The sequence below is a fragment of the Rhinoraja longicauda genome, chromosome 9, assembly GCF_053455715.1.
Source record: "Rhinoraja longicauda isolate Sanriku21f chromosome 9, sRhiLon1.1, whole genome shotgun sequence".
Classification (NCBI taxonomy): domain Eukaryota; kingdom Metazoa; phylum Chordata; class Chondrichthyes; order Rajiformes; family Arhynchobatidae; genus Rhinoraja; species Rhinoraja longicauda.
In genome coordinates, this window is record NC_135961.1 from 9,927,102 (window position 1) to 9,941,760 (window position 14,659).

Below are 14,659 nucleotides of genomic sequence, written 5' to 3' on the forward strand. Positions count from 1 at the left end.
CTACTTCAGCAGCCGTCATTTTAAAACTCACGAGACACTTCTCGGTTCATGGAGCACCATACACCCTTATATCAGACAATGGCAGACAGTTCACAAGCCAACGCTTTAAAGACTTTGCTACACAGTGGGATTCCACTCATGTCACCAGCAGCCCAGAATATCCCCAATCTAATGCACTAAACAACTCATGGAGGTCTTACAGAGATAGAGCTGATATTTTTCTAAACCTTCTCAATCTCAGAAACGTGCCACGTGACAAAATGCTTGGATCTCCAGCGCAAAGAATAATGTCAAGGCAGACACGTGCTACTCTCCCAGTCTCAAGGAAGCTGCTTGAACCACATATGCGTAAGACTCAGGAGGTACAGGCCAAACTTCTAAATAAAAGGCGGTCTCAGAAACGGTGCTATGACCAGTCAAGCCGGCCACTTCAGCCTTTGATGGAGGAACAGGTTGTCAGGCTACAGACCCCACAAGGTTACAACCGGATGAGCATAGTAAAGGAAATAATGCCAGGAGCCCAGGTCTTACCTTATCCACTCAGAAGAAAAGCTGTAAAGGAGTTAAAGCTGTAAGTGAGCCGGCGGGCCCCGGCACAGCCAGATCAACCAGCATTGCTAGACCCATGTGACACTGACACCGATCACCGGGATACTGGACTTGGGTCAGGTGATGATATCGCTCTTACAAGAGACGGACAAGCAATAATGGACACTGAGCAGTTTCAGGTTCAGGTGCCTATGGCTAAGCTGCCTTTGAACACCACTGAGAGCCTGTACCAAACACACTCAGGTGGTGTCACCAAGCCAAATCCCAAATACCAAGACTGAATTCACTTCTTTACTATGCTGTGACTTTAAGTTTGTCTCTTACAGTGTGTACATTTGTTTGGCTATAGTGTTTAGCATTTAGTATGTAGTACCTCTTTCTTTGTATGTTGTTTGACTATAGTGCTTAGTATTTAGTATGTAGAACCTCCCACCTGGTATGCCTATTTTAGCAGTAACTGCATTTTGTATACGGCTTGATATATTTACCACTTCGCACGATATTTAATTTGATAGGGAACATGAGCTAAGGAAAGGGGATGTAGATCGGTCACTGCATTCACAGTTAGTCCATGTCAGGTTTTAGCATATGCCGTTCCTGCAAGACGTTATCTTGCACATGCGCGTTACCCGCGGGGGTCATCTTGATCGGGAGCTGCGGTTTGGACTGTACCCTTGCATCCCCGTGCTCAATAAACTTAGCTTGAAGTTAATAACTTGGTATTCTTGCAACTTCATACACCATGCGAAATATAATTGATTGATTGAAAGATTCAGCATTGAAACAGGCCCATCATCCCGCCGAATCCACACTAACGATCGATCACCCATTCACATTAGTTCTATGTTATCCCACTTTCTTATCCACTCTCTACACTCTTGGCACAACTCACAGAGGCCAATGAACATACAAACCCGCAAGTTGTTGGGATGTGGGAGGAAACTGGAGAACCTGCAGGAAACACATGCAGCCACAGGGAAGGGTCTAAACGCTGAAGAAGGGTCTCAACCCAAAAAGGCACCCATTCCTTCTCTCCAGAGATGCTGCCTGTCCCGCTGAGTTACTCCAGCTTTTTGTGTCTCTCTTCAGTCACAGAGAGAACGTGCAAGCTCCACCAGGACAGCACCTGGGGTCAACATCTAGTATGCCCATTAGTACTTGAATTTTCAATCCTGGGAACATGGTTCTGACTGTCTATCTCATCTATGCCTCTTAGAATTTTTATATATTTCTATCAGGTCTCCCCACACTCTCCAGCATTGCATAGAAAACAATATGTCTGTTCAACCACTACCTGTAGCTAATAGCCTCTAATCCAGGTATTATTCTAGTAAACCTCCTCTGCACCCTGTCCAAAGCCTCCACATCAATCCTATAATGGGGCGACCAGAACTGCTAGGCAAACACTAAACGTGGCCTAATCAAAGTCCTATAAAGCTGCATCATGACTTCCTGACACATATTCAATCCTCTGACCAATGAAAGCAAACATACCATATGCCTTCTTTATCACTCTATTGTTTATCACACTGTGTTCCCCACTTTCAGCGTGTTATGGACTTTGACCCCAAGATCCCTCTGCTTGGTCGTCGGTAGGTTCACAGAGGTTGAAGTATGGTATGCCGAAAAATTTCCAGCACTGTTCAGGAATCCAATCATAGCATAATTTTTGTTTCAAACCTTAAAATGTTGACTTCGCTACATCCTCCAGAAATGCTGCCCACCCTACCGAGTATTTGCAGCGTTTCCTGTTTTCATTCTGGACGTCCCACATCTTGCAGTTTTGGGATTTTCGGGCATGACTTTGATGTTTACCTGGCAAGTGGATTAGCCTGCTATCCTGCCCAGGCCCCGAGGGTTGACAATGCAACCTTCAGAATTCAACTCTGCACCGAGACCTGGCAGCAGTAGATTGAGTGTCAGGCGCCTTATTCGTTGGTTAGCACTGCTCAGCTATTGCTGGCAGTAAGTGAAGAATCAATATTTGAACGTGTGGTTATCGTGCTACGGTTACAAATCAACTGGGACAGTGGGCAAAGGAATGGCAGACGGAGTTTAACACAGACATTGGGTAAAGTAATGCATTTTGGAAGTTAAACCAGGGTGGGACGTAAACAGTGAATGGCAGGCCCTTGGGGAATGTTGTACAACAGAGAGACCCAAGAGTATGTTCATTATTCCCTGTAAGTGTGGACACAGATATTCAGGGTGGTGAAGTAGGTGTTTCACATCAGCAGATGCACTGAATTGGGACGACATGTTACAACTGTACAAGATATTGGTGAGACTACCCTTGGAGTTGAATTCCTGATCAACGTACTATAGGATGAATGTGCTTAAACTAGAAAGGACGCTGGAAAGTTTAACAATGATGTTGCTGGGACTGGAGAGCTTGAGCTATTAGGAGAGACTGGGTAGACTGGCATGTTTTCTCTGGAATTAAGAAGCTTAAAGTGTCCCTGTAGAGGTATATAAAATCATAAGAGGTATAGTTAAGGTGAGTGGTCGCAGTCTTTTACCCTTGGAAAGGAAGAAGTCTAAAACCAGGGAAAATAGATTTAAGATGAGAGGGGATGATTTATAGGGGACTTGAGGGGTAGTTTTTCCCAGAAAGGGTGGTGAGTATATGGAATGAGCCTCCAGAGGAAGAGGTAGAGACAATTACAATGATTAAAAGACTTCAGGTCAGGTATATGGATAGGAAAGGTTTCGAGAGATATGGGCCAAACACAGGCAAATGGGACTAGCTCAGGTAGGCACCTTGGTTGCGATAGACAAGTTGGGCTGGAGGGTTTCCGTGTTGGACTGGTCATGCTTGGAAATGACCAATCATGATTAACACAACAAATTAAAAGCAAATTAATATCATAGTCATAGAGTGATACAGTGTGGAAACAGGCCCTTCGGCCCAACACGCCCACACCGACCAACTATGTTCCAGCTACACTAGTCCCACTTGCCTGCGCTTGGTCCATAACCCTCCAAACCTGTCCTATCCATGTACCTGTCTAACTGTCTCTTAAACAATGGGATTGACCCTGCCACAACTGCCTCCTCTGGCAGCTTGTTCCATACACCCACCACCCTTTGTGTGAAAAGGTTACCCCTCAGGTTCCTATTAAATCTTTTCCCATTCACCTTGAACCTATGTCCTCTGGTCCTAGATTCCCCTACTCTGGGCAAGAGACTCTGTGCATCGACCCGATCTATTCCTCTCATGATTTTGTATCCTGAATGCTTTAACAAAGTAGACCGCTTTCATTTACAAACGCCGATCAAACCATTGAGTCTGAAGAAGGGTCTTGACCCGAAATGTCACCCATTCCTTCCCTCCAGAGATGCTGCCTGTCCTGCTGAGTTACTCCAGCATTTCAACCATTTCTTAAGATTACCCCATCAAAGTCCTTTTCAGCCAAACCCATAGCAACTCTATCCTCTGGGATCCCAGGAAATGAATGAACATTTTATCTCACCTCAATCTGAGAACCATCTGAACATATCCTGTTAAACATTTAGAACTTTTATTTCAAAACTGGTATCTCTTGCTGGCGGCCTGGTTTAATTTCGCAGATTGACCCAACATCACCTCCACCCTTCCCCACACAAGTCAGAGATTCAATGAATCATTAATGACCAACGCAGTGCAGAACAGGAGACCAGCCTACATTAGCGATGCTGAAAATCTGGGCTGCAGAATCAGATTGAAATATCTTTACGACTTTAAATATCAAGGCTCATAATTATAATGGGTCAGGGACTAAACAATTTGCATTTGATTTTCTTCTATAAAACTGAAAATACAGATTTTGCTCTCATTTGTCTGAAGGTTTGCTAAATTAACCATTGATTTTTGTTCGTTCTTCTTGCAGTCCATTATTCCGCCACAAAGCCAGCGAGTTACCTTTTCAAAATTCATATTAAAAATGATGTAAAGCCCATACAACATGATTGCCCTCTCCCTTGTGTGCGGCACTTTTACTTTCTAAAGCATCTTGGCACATGTGTGGCACTGTTTTATCCTCTGGGTCCTCATTTTTAAAATTTATGCAAGTTGAAGGTGCCTTGGCTGGTGCCAATTAATTAGTACAAAAATGTTGCATAGTGTGCACATTCAAATCATTATTGTTAGTGCCCTTTTCAAACATACAGAATGTAATCAGAAGGATTATATTTTTAATTAAATAAAATGCATCAAGATGGCATTCTACCATGTATTGATGAGGCCCACAGTTAAATTTTCATTGGAAACTCGCATATATATTTTTTAAAGGATAATCGTGATTAACCATCGGCTTTAAACGGGTTGGAGATATTGAACTCATCTTCGAATATGACTGATGGCACATTTATACTGCTGTCTGCTCTGATCGATCTGGGCAATTCCATTTTCCACCTGAAGTAGTTTCAAGCATACTGCCAACAATTGCAGCCTGAGAGTATTCAGCTGCCTTTGTGGATGGTTTCAGGCACTGATACTTTCACTGGCAAACCAAGTTACACTAGAATAGCAGGTAATTCTGCTTATGCTTTAATCACAAGTCTTAAGTAACCCATTATCTGATATATTACATCCCCAAAAAATGAACAATACCAGTCTATTATTCAAATGAGATCAGTTCCAGAAATTGTCCTCAATGTTGGTTTAATCAACATGCTCTATTCAATTAAGTAAAAGCTAATACTACACGCTTGTATCAGAGTAGCTGTAATTACTGGAAATTACATTTTACAACCAATAGTAAGTGCCACAATTCAGCATTAAATATAGTTTAACATTCTCACACTTAGAATGGTAGCAGCATTAATGTAGGAATCGTAGATACAAGTATATGTTTGTGGTATCTTTTCCATGGTGATCTCATTGAAACACACGCGCGCACACATGCACACACGCATACACACAAACACACACACACATACACACACATGCACACATACACACATTCACACACACGCGCACACACACACATGCACGCACACATGCGCAGACACACGCGCACACAAACACGCGCATGTACACACACACGCTCACGCACACAATAAGAGACGATTCAGCCTGTCATGTCTATGCTGGATTAATATCTGATTTAACAACAATAAAAGAAGATGCATACTTCACATGGGATGTGATGGTAGACAAAAAATGCTGGAGTAAATTAGTGGGTCAGACAGCATCTCTGGAGAGAACGAATGGGTGATGTTTCAGGTCGAGACCCTTCTTCAGACTGATGTCAGGGAAGGGGGTGGGGCAAATAAAGAGTGTTGTAGGAGACAGGAAGGGGATAGAGGAACTATCTGAAATTAGAGAAGTCAATGTTCATACCACTGGGATGTAAACTGCCCAAGCGAAATATGAGATGCTGTTCCTCCAATTTGTGCTGGGCCTGACTCTGACAATGGAGGAGGCCCAGGACAGAAAGGTCAGATTGGGAATGGGAGGGGAAGTTGAAGTGCTGAGCCACCTGGAGATGAGGTTACTTAAGGCGGACTGAGTGGCGGTGTTGAGCCTGCGCTTGGTCTCGCCAATGTAGAGAAGTTGACATCTGGAACAGCAGATACAATAGATGAGGTTGGAGGAGGTGCAGGTGAACCTCTTCCAGGTGAACCTGGAAAGACTGTTTAGGTCCTTGGATGGAGTCGAGGGGGGAGGTAAAGGGACAGGTGTTGCATCTTCTGCGATTGCAGGGGACAGTACCTGGGGAGGGGGTGGTTTGGGTGGGAAGGGACGAGTGGACCAGGGAGTTACAGAGGGAATGGTCTCTGCGGAAAGTAGAAAGGGGTGGAGATGGGAACACGTGGCCAGTAGTGGGATCCCGTTGGAGGTGACGGAAATGTTGGAGGATAATTTGTTGTATGCGACGGCTGATGGGGTGGAAGGTGAGGACAAGGGAGACTCTATCCTTGTTATGAATGGGAAGAGGGGGAGCAAGAGCGAGGCTGTACAAATGGGGAGAGGGGGAGCACGAGCGGAGTACGAATGGGGACAGGAGGAGCAAGAGCAGAGTACAATTACTTGGTGACGTGCTGTGACTTCCATCCTTTCCCATCCATAACTCTTATAATAAGAAACAGAACTTGGAGTTCACTTCACTACTTGATAAGATCACGTGGGGTTGCTATGCCCCCGAGAGAGAGTTTCTCATTCAAATTCCGTTTCAAATAAATTTCCTCAGCTATAAATCTCTCTTGAATTCAGTCTTGAATATACCCAACAACTGAGCATCCACAATCACTTCAGACAGGGAATACTTGGGGTATAGAGATCTTGCCATCAGCAAGAAGATATGGGAACCTGAAAACTGTTATATCCAGGTTCAGGAACAACTTATTCCCTACAGCCAGCAGGCTGTAAACACTACAAACTCCAAATAAGCTCTGAACTAATATACTCTGGGCATTGGTTTTGTCTTTTTGCACTATTATTGTTGTTTGTTTTATGTATGTGTATGTATGTACATATATATATATATATATATATATATATATATATATATATATATATATATATATATATATACACGTATATATACAATATGTACATACACACACGTATATATATATATATATATATATATATATACGTGTGTGTGTGCGTGTGTTTATATACATATTCTGTTTACATATTCTGTTGTGCTTCTGCAAATAAGATTTTAATTGTTCTGTTTGGGACATATGACAATAAAACAAGAATATGGCCAAACTAGAGACCCACTTTGGAGGAAACATATTAATGGCATTTGCCTTATTAATCCCTCTCAGAACCTTGGAATTCTCAGTGAGTTCACCTCACAGCCTTCACAATTAAAAACTCATATTCTTATTGTTGGTTACAGAGAAATCATCTCTTACATTTTATGAAATTGAATTCAAAACAAAGCTTCCCAGATGCATTTTGCAAATTGCTCTGGCCTGCCGTGACAGCAGCAGGCAAGTGTATTCCATGCCGCAAACTAGTTCCATTCTATCACTGACAAGCATTAGGGGCACAAAGCAAAACTCGCTGGATTAGCCAGTGGCTAACAGGCATTCACTTACCAAGGTGAATATAGTCAGCACAGTCCCCACAGGGCTATTTGTAATTAAAGTTACTTCATGTATATAGGCAAAAGCTAAAGTACTCACCTTATAAATTGTGAGTCTCTCAGCGTCTGCTTGTGTCAATTTTGTCGAAAATTACAAGGGTTAATTTTTTGCATGCAACTCCACCGACCTCCGCTACTAGTGGCAAGTTTCCTTGGTGTCTCCAGAGCTGTGGGATACAGAATGCAATATCTTAATTGTTCACTGCCAAAATCAAATATAGAAGCTTATGTATAAGCCTTAAAATGGATGATGTGGGATTCTCTATTGTCTTAATGCAGAACTAACAATATCTAACTGTGTGATTAATATTTTTAATTCAAACATGTTAAGGGTATAAGTGAAAGGACAATGTAATGTGAACACATTTCTGCTATGCTTTTCCTGCTCTCCACTGCAACTCCCACAGAAGATTTTATATCTGGATGGACTCCAGATAAGTAGCACAACTTCTCTTTTCCAGATTTTCTGTGGCACAATCACAAAGTAATGCCACTCACATAGGAAAACCTTTTTGTAAATGTATCCCCCATGATGAAATGATGCGTTGTAGATTCCCAGTAGCACAGCAGATCGGTGCCATGCGAAGTGCGATCCAAAGCTGTACTTGTATTGATTTGAAAATGTAAAGTTTGATTCCTGCTATATGATGAACTACTAGTTCTCAGCAGCTCTATTGTGGTGATGTTGATGCTTTTGAAGTGAAGGATAAGTTAAGAACAGGTATGGTTCTGATCATAATTCAAGAACTCCGGCCGGCTTAAACATTACACAGGTGAACAGAGACTTGACTTGGTCTTGATGCCTTGTGTAGTCTTGTGTGCTTATTTGACACTCACTACCGAGATTTACAATGAAACAATGGTCACTGGGGAGAGACAAAGGACAATTGAAGGATAAACCTCAGCAAAAGGCTGCACGGTGGCGTAGCGGTAGAGTTGCTGCCTTACAGCGAATGCAGCGCCGGAGACTCAGATTCGATCCTGACTACGGGCGCCGTCTGTACGGAGTTTGTACGTTCTCCCCATGACCTGCGTGGGTTTTCTCCGAGATCTTCGGTTTCCTCCCACTCTCCAAAGACCTACAGGTATGTAGGTTAATTGGCTGGGCAAATGTTTTTTAAAAATTATCCCTAGTGGGTGTAGGATAATGTTAATGTGCGGGGATCGCTGGGCGGCGCGGACCCGGTGGGCCGAAGGGCCTGTTTCCGCGCTGTATCTCTAAATCTAAAAAAAAATCTAAAAAGCAATGCCATCAGGTAAAACAAAACAAAAATAATTTACATGATTTCCGTTTATTTCTGGTTCAACTGATTGTTCTTCATAAAATCCACATCCATAAAATCAGAAATACATCAGAACAGAGATAAACCATCTGGCAGTTTGAAATGATAAAAAAGATAAACATTTAATCAAATCAACATCTTGTGCATTGATTTGAGGGGTTTTTGCTACATATTTTGCTATTTCATACCAGGACAGAAAAAATGTTTTGATAAAACGTCACTAATTCATTAAAGTTGTACCGATTGATTTATTTTAGTTTCTTTCGGAAACCTGATGCCTTGGTGTACACTAATGCAAAGGGTAGAGATTGCAGGGTTATGCCATTTTTTAAACTTGCACTCGTTTAAAACAAAATGTGCATGCCTGACCTTCAGTTCTTCCCAAATGTCTGATTGTGTTCTGTGCTCAGACAGTAGTCTGAAGCACTCCACTGTCTCCTCTCTCTCTCTCGAGGCTGCTTTTGGAATGCAGCCCAGAGCAGGGTGACTTTGCAACGGCTTTAAAGGATCCCAAGTGAAATGAGTTTGAGCAGGCTTGGAGCGCATAAAGATGCTTACCCGCTGATATCCTGTGGCCATTGACTCAAAATCAGGAGGAGGCTGATATTCCAACCTGCCTGCCATATGTGTTGCAAATTCCTTCAGTTTCCATCTAAACCATGGGATGGAGAATCCCACTGGAATGGGGAAAAAATAGCACCACAGCCTCCAGATAGGGTAGAGGGGAAATCATCCATGCATGAGTTTGGATGGACATCAGATCATTGCTACATGGGGGTTTTCAGTTCTTCCAAGCCTGCTGAGATGGGTTGATAGAGCACTGGCTATCAAGCTAATGCAGACCACGGCGTGGCAATAAAAATAAAGAGCATCCTGTTAGTAAACACTTCAAGATGCTGAATACACTTCATTACACATGATCACCTTGAAATTGTAAACCTAGTTTTGGCCTTGGTGAATACAGGTACGACCTTGCACCTAAATGTATCATCCCTAGCACATCAACTAAGCATCACTGTAAAGTAGAACATTGTAAGATACCAAATAGGTAGATTACCAGTGAAGAACTCTGGATTCAAGGGTCACCGATACTTCCAATGATCCTCAAGTAAGTGGTTAAAAGGGGAGAACTGTTTCAGTTTCAGTTTAGTTTATTGTCACGTTTACCGAGGTACAGTGAAAAGCCTTTGTTGCGTGCTAACCAGTCAGCAGAAAGCCAATACATGATTACAATCGATCCATTTACAGTGTATAGAGCGATTTAAGAGTGTGGAGCGACTGTAAAATGGGTTCGTAGATCTGCGTCTGTGGCTAGAACGCAAATGGTCGGCTGGGTTGGGCGCCATTTTGGAAGGACTGTTATTGGGAAGAGGGGGGAATTATAATGAAAAGGGACTGATGGGTAAGGCTGAATGGGGTTGGAAGAGTTGGCCTCGAGGGCAGCTGAGCAGATCAGAATGTAGGTCGCAGGAGAGTAGGTGACTGGCCTGGAAGTCAGACATTCAGTCTGGTCAACAGGTGATTAGTCTGGTGGGTGGCTGATCATTTGGGAGGGTACATAGCTTGGGCAGAACAGCTCACCTCAACCCTTGATCAGTGTGTGCTCATCCTGAACTCTGTTAACCATCGCACCATCCTGTACACTCATAATCCTTTATCGGTTCTTATTTTGATAATTCTTCTATTTAAAAATCCGCATCACTGCTTTCCAGCATCACCCTGACCTTGGCTCTTATCATATCATATCATATATATACAGCCGGAAACAGGCCTTTTCGGACCACCAAGTCCGTGCCGCCCAGCGATCCCCGCACATTAACACTATCCTACACACACTAGGGACAATTTTTACATTTACCCAGCCAATTAACCTACATACTCTTTGGAGTGTGGGAGGAAACCGAAGATCTCGGAGAAAACCCACGCAGGTCACGGAGAGAACGTACAAACTCCTTACAGTGCAGCACCCGTAGTCAGGATCGAACCTGAGTCTCCGGCGCTGCATTCGCTGTAAAGCAGCAACTCTACCGCTGCGCTACCGTATATTAGAAAAATAGGTACTGGAGTACGCTATTTGGCCCTTCGAACCCTTCGAGCCAACAGCCCTTCACGTCCTTGGTATTCACTCTGCCACTGGCAATCATGCCTCTGGGTGCCAAGCTCCAGGCTTTAGTTTAGAGACATTGGAAAGCTATGGAAAGATAAAACCATGAAGTGTCTGCTATTGTGAATGCTTCCTGACCTCCTGAGCTTTCTGTCCACCACACCTCTCTGTCCCTCTAATTTTCTTTAAATCTCCCCAATGCCCGCACAGACCTAAAATCTCACGTAATACGATGAAAGCGCAGGATGGCAGACAGAACTTACAAGAACAGACACTGCATCACTTTAACTGGTATCTTCTTTTTTTAGCATTGGTTTTGAATGAACTGTGCTCTAATTCAAGCACAGCACGGTAGTGTCTTGACCATCGACGCAGTGACCAATCGCCAAATGGGTGTTAAGGTGGGAATTGTTGAGGGTGATATCTGAACAAATGCTTTGGAGGGGATTGGTCAGAAAATCCCATCACAAAAATGGCAAGCTGTGAGCGAGTTGTTGTTTAAAGTGCCCCAGACCTGCAGAGAAATGTATTACAAACACATTTTACATTAATCATTTGCACCCTTTTATCTAATAGCGACATGTATATAGAATGGGTGGTCACAATTTCACCGAGTTCTCCGGTACTGCGGATATTCCTGTCAATGCAATCTCAAAACTGTTCCTACTTTGACAAACCACTGCAAAATAAGGTAATTAATTACACATCATATTAAAAGAACACAAAGTTCTGGAGTACCTCAATGAGTCAGGCAGCATCTCTGGAGAACACAGATAGGTGATGTTTTGGGTTGGGACAAATGGTTTGGACCCGAAACATCACTCTCCATAATCTCCAGAGATGCTGCCTGACCCATTGAGTTACTGGAGCACTTTGTGTCCTTTTGTGTCCTTTCTGCAGTTTATTATTTCTATAAGTTGACATACATGTGTATATCTACAGTTATCTTCACTTTATTAGGTTTACCATCTCCCTCTAAAAAATGATAAACATAACATACATTCTGACTCTCTGTCTGAAGAAGGGTCTCGGCCCAAAACGTCACCCATTCCTTCTCTCCAGAGATGCTGCCTGTCCCGCTGAGTTACTCCATGTTTTTGTGTCTATCTTCGGTTTAAACCAGCATCTGCAGTTCCTTCCTACACAAACATTTGCATTTCAATTCCGGTTTGCAATGTAAAATGGCTTAGGATATAAGATGAATAAAATGTGTGAGATGCTAAATAAAGTATATATGGGAATATGCAGATTCTCAGTTTAACTGAGGACTCTTTATGATTTCTGACGTCAACTCAACCTCGTGGCTAAATTATTATATTATCGGTAGTTTTTTTCAGTTACAGACTTTCCAATTAACAATGATAGGTCGATCCAACAGGGTGAAAAGTAAAGTGTTAATTTTATTATCTGTTCAAATTAGCTTCAACCTTCATTTTGCTTTCATAACAAGTCAGATCTACTTTCACTTCTGTAACATCCAGCCCAAGTATACCCTAAATCTTCATAAGTGCCTTTGTCAGCCCCAAACTCCATCTTAAAGAAGCTTCAAGTCCTGAGTTATGGAATGTGATCCACATTACAAAACTCTGCTACCTCTATCTTCTCCTGCTCTCCTTTTACCAACACGCAATCACTTTCACACTTCATAATCTCAAAATTATACCCTTCTTCCTCATCTTTGTAAACCCACTGCCCAATTTCTGTAGCTCTCTCTAGTGCCTTGTCACCTCTCCCACACCTAAGTATCTAAACCCTTTATTACTCTGACCTGCTCAATACCTATTTCTCTTTATATGCATTTAGGATTTCTTAGTTTCTGTATGCATAGATTGACAAATATATTTTGCCACAATTATTTGATGTGATTAACTGTTTCTATCCAAATTATTGTATTCATTTCTCTACATTCTGCCTCCTGGAAGTCTCACACCAACGTTCACCTCGGTGTTGTTTCAAACACCAACAATAAAGATGTTCTCTACTTGTTGGATTAATATGGGACATTCCATATATACAAGACTTATTTATGTACTATTATCTGAGAAATCATTGTCTCCGTTACAATAAGGAATAATTGCTTTTGACAAGCCTTCAAAAGGGCAGAACACTGGACCGCCGCCAAGGGCAGGGCAGTCCAGTGGTGCAGCGGTAGAGTTGCTGCCTCACAGTGCCAGGGACCCAGGTTCGATCCTGACCTCAGGTGTTGTCTGTGTGGAGTTTGGACATTCTCCCTGTGACTGTGTGGATTTCCTTTGGGTACTAGTTTCCTGCAACATCACAAAGATGTGTGGGTTTGTAGGTGAAGTGGCCTCTGGAAATTGCTTCTAGTGTAAGGAGTGGATGAGGAAGAGGGGTGACATAGAACTAGTATGAATATTAATTTCTCTCATTTCAAGTAACCCTTGTGTTCCCTCTTTCTCCGTCCCTCCCCCACCCTAGTCGTCCTACTAGTTTCACCATCATCCTGCTTAGTTTCACTGTTCATAACCCCTCATTATCACTTTTTCTACAGCCAACAATGGAACATTGTGGGCTCCACCTTTCTTTAATCATTGGTGCTGGCTTTGATTAGTTCTTTTCATACCTTTTATTCATTTGTTCTTTATACTGTTTCATACATCTAGTTTTCCTCTCCCCTGACACAGTCTGAAGAAGGGTCTCAACCAGAAATGTCACCTTTTCCTTTTCTCCAGATTCGTATAGTTACTCCAGCATTTTGTGTCTATCTTCAATGTTAACCAGCATCTGCAGTTCCTTCCTTCACATAGTGTGAATAGGTGTTCAACGATCAGCGTGGACTCAATGGGCCGAAGGGCCTGTTTCCATGCTTGATCTGCTAACTGGACTAAACTAAACTAAACTAAACTTTCACTGCGATATTACCATGCAAGAATTAAAGCACAATGAAGAAAACATGCAAAATGCAAGTTAGAAATGTCTCGAATTTACTACTTTTTCATAGTAGTAAATGAATGAAATTACTGATTTATTTTTATATTAAATGCTTGGATTAAAAATTAGAACACCTGAATGTTATAGCCATAAGACTCTGGATAGATGGACAAAAATATTTCAAATTCAAAGAGATTTTTCAGGAATGTACTAAGTAAAATGCGAAAGGCAGAAGAAGCGTGTGTGCTGACATTCTGCACCTGATCAACTCTTGACTTTCACAGTGATTTTCACTCCTATTAATGTTAGGGGAACTAAGCATCACAATGGCTATGTGACGGATGCGCTAATGTTCCAATTCCCATCTACTGCAAGCCACGGAAGATGAATTCCAACTTAAAAATTAATCCTATTCATTAGATATGCACATACTTATAAATTAAACGTTTCCATGGTAGAGGTAACTAAACAAAACAAAAAAAAACATTGCCGACCAAAGATAGCTTAGTTTCCAAAAAAATCAATCTTTCCATGAACAGAAAAGTTCACCAGGCAAATGAGTTTGAAGGGTGAGAGATTAGTTTCATCAGAGAAAGAAGGACTGTACATTGAACAGAGCAAGAACAGGCCCTTCGGCCCACAATGTCTGTGCCGAACATGATGCGAAGACCAAGTCTTATCTACCTGCACATAATCCATATTTCTCCTTTCCCTGCATATCCGTATGACTATGCAAAAGTCTCTTAAAT

General features: G+C 42.2%; 1 protein-coding gene across 2 annotated transcripts in view; it reads right to left on the reverse strand.

Moving 5' to 3' along the window:
- Positions 1-7,714, reverse strand: part of LOC144596471 (serine/threonine-protein kinase VRK1-like) — a 208,834-nt gene extending 201,120 nt beyond the window's left edge. Inside the window, exon 1 of one of the 2 annotated variants that reach the window (XM_078404767.1) lies at positions 7,672-7,714. The gene's annotated coding sequence lies outside the window, so the exon portion shown is untranslated. Of the gene's footprint in view, positions 1-5,663; positions 5,689-7,671 lie in introns of those variants that run through there. The other variant, XM_078404768.1, reaches the window with a different exon arrangement.
- Positions 7,715-14,659: the final 6,945 nt, after the last annotated feature.